The following is a 3,136-nucleotide window of genomic DNA, read 5'->3' as shown; positions in this document are numbered from 1 at the left end:
AAAAATTCAAGACTTCAAAAGTTACATAAATAGTAAAACTCCTACATATCTTTACCCAGATCATCAATATTTTGCAATTGCAGTCTCCCTCTTGTATATATATACATCTGTGTATTTTATTTCAATTTCTCTTATTATTATTATATTTCAGAGTAAGCTGCAGACATATTTACTCTAAATACTTGTCTTCCTGTTTCCTAATTACAAAAATATTCTCTTATATAACCATGATACAATGATCAGATTTGAGAAATTTAACATTGATATGATGCTATTATCTAAATAAAATTTTTTCCAAATAAAAAATTTTTCCAGTTGTCCCAGTACTCTCCTTTGGGGCATTTTCCCCTCATACCAAGATCAGAACCACCTGGACACATTGCATTTTGTTGTCATGTGACTTTAGTCAACCTTACCATGATATATTTTCGAGTCTATCCATCTTTAATGACATTGACATGGTCAAAGAGTACAGACTGGTTGTTTTTCATGCACCATCTTTTATTCGATAACATGCCTTGAAGAGAATTTTAAGCTATTAATAAGCCAGCCTTTAAAAAGATTGCTTTTGGTAATGGGGATTGAATCCAGGGCTTAATACATATTAAACATGTGCTCTTCCCCTGAGCTATACCCTCAGTTCAGGCTATATAAATATACATATGCCTATATATATTACAATACTGGACGTTGGACCCGGGCCTTGAGCTCTGAGATATAGCCCTAGCACTTTTATTTTTTATTTTGAGACAGGGTCTCACTGAATTGCCCAGGTTGTCCTCAAACTTAGAATTTTTCTTTCTTTCTTTCTTCTTCTTCTTCTTCTTCTTTTTTTTTTAATTTGTTGTTTTTAGATACACATGACAGTAGGGTGTATTTTGACATGTCATATATACATGGGTGCCATTACATACTGCCATTACAATTTGGACACCATTCTTGTGGTTGAAACTGATGTGGAGTTACTCTGGTCATGTATTCATATATATGAGCATAGGAAAATTATGTCCAATTCATTCTACTGTCTTAAACTTGGAATTTTTCTGCCTCATCCTCTGGAGTAGTTCAGATTATAGGTGTGTGCCATTGCACTTGGCTTTCTTTGAACAAATTTTTGATAACATGGGTTTTCCTGGTAACAAGCTAGTACAAACACTATGTCATCTCCAGGTTATCCTGGCAAAACATATAAAACCACGAAATAGTTTATGCTTACTTTCATACATATGTTTTTTTTTTTAAAGTAGCACACATCATTGGAGAGCAGTATTCTTGTTGTTCAAAGAAAAAAAATAATTTTCTTTCTCATGTTATCATAAGAGTAATATATGAAAAAAGAGTAATATATGCTCATTATAAAAAACAAATCCAGACATTTCTTAGAAGTATAAGTAAAAATGCAAAATACACCTATTATCTCAACATTTAGAAAGAACCACACTTCATAGTTTGGGATATAGCTTCCTAAACCTTTTGCTGTGAATATTCACACATTTGCTTTTTATCCCCAAATGAAATAATTCTATTCATGTGATTTTATACCTGCTTTTTCTTTCTCCCCTCCCCCCATGGTGTGGGGATTAAACCCAGGGCCCTTGTGCATGCAAGAGAAGCACTCTACCAACTGAGCTATATCCCCAGCCCTGCTTTTCCTTTTAACAATACGTGATGGATAGTTTCCCATTTCAATAAACATATATCTGCATCATCATTCTTAATAGTTACAGAATTTTGTACTATATTTACTTGTTCATTTATTCAATAAATATTCCTATATAGAATAGGCACTGATAAAAGCTCTTGGGATGCATTCATAAGTATTAAGTCTTTGTTGATACAAATTCACTATTTAGCCCTGTATTACTGGATGGCAAAGTCATTCAATTTTTGCCATTATTAAAAGAGCTATGATGAATATATGTCCTTATTTTTTGTGCCTTTGTCTAAATACTGCCTTAGAATAAATTTCTGTGTTAATCACTTGACCAAAAATATTCATATTTTAAATCAATTGTGGTGGTGCATACTTGTAATGCCATCAACTCCAGAGCTGAGGCAGGAGGATTGCAAATTTGCGCCCAGCCTCAGCAAAGTAACAAGACTGTGTCTCAAAATAAAACATAAAAAGGGGGATGGGGATTCACCTCAGTGGTAGAGCACTTGCCTATCATGAAGCTTCAACACCAGCACAACTAAATAAATAAATTAAAAAATTAATGGGAAAGGGGTATAGTTCAGTGGTAAAGCACCCCTGGGTTCAATCCCCAGTTAAAAAAAAAAAAAAGAAAAAGAAAAAAGGGAAGGAAGGAAGAAGGAAGGAAGGAAGGAAGGAAGGAAGGAAGGAAGGAAGAAAAAAATACATATATTTTAAATATTAAATAAATGCAGATTGTCTTTTAGACAAATTTTGCCAATTAATACCCAGTGCCCAGTATGGTTTGTATTCTTGCCCACACTGAGTAGTAGTAAGTTTTTAATCTTTGCCAACCTGATAGACCAAAAATTAAAATAAATGTTAACTTGTTGGTTTTTGTAAGTTTTAACAACTCATATTTTCTACCCTGGGATGTTCTTTTTCTTAGTGATTTATATAAGAAAATTATGATATATTTTACAACTACTTTCCAATTCTTTATTTATCTTTGTCCTTGGTTTGTGGTATTTTAAAAAACATATTAAACCATATCGAAGCTAATTTATTTTTCTCTATAGAACAACCATGTGACTTACTTATCCATGTTTGTTTGTTTGCTTATGGTGCCAAGGTTTGAACTCTGGACCTTACACATGCTAGGCAAGTGCTCTACGACTGAGCTACATCCCCGGTCCTATAGCTTTTAATAATGATTGATGATTAATAAACATACTGAGTTGAAAGTGTTTGAAATAAGCAGAAGATAGGCTTTTTGTCAACTTGAACATCTCCTTTTGAATTTCTGGCAGTGCATGTAGGAGGTGATCTGAAATCCGTTCCTTGGTGGGGTAGGTTGGAGTAGGTTGGGGTAGGTTCCTGCTAAGTGAAATGCAAGCTGAGTGATTTAAAGAAAGGGAGTGGAAAGAGAAGTAACCATCAGCCTGGCTGCAACAGATCTGGGGAGGAAGATATGGTGCAGAGGAAGAGATGTGGTAGCTGAGG

This window comes from Marmota marmota, unplaced genomic scaffold (assembly GCF_001458135.2).
Source record: "Marmota marmota marmota unplaced genomic scaffold, marMar, whole genome shotgun sequence".
Taxonomy (NCBI): Eukaryota; Metazoa; Chordata; class Mammalia; order Rodentia; family Sciuridae; genus Marmota; species Marmota marmota.
Note: the sequence above shows the minus strand (reverse complement) of the source record.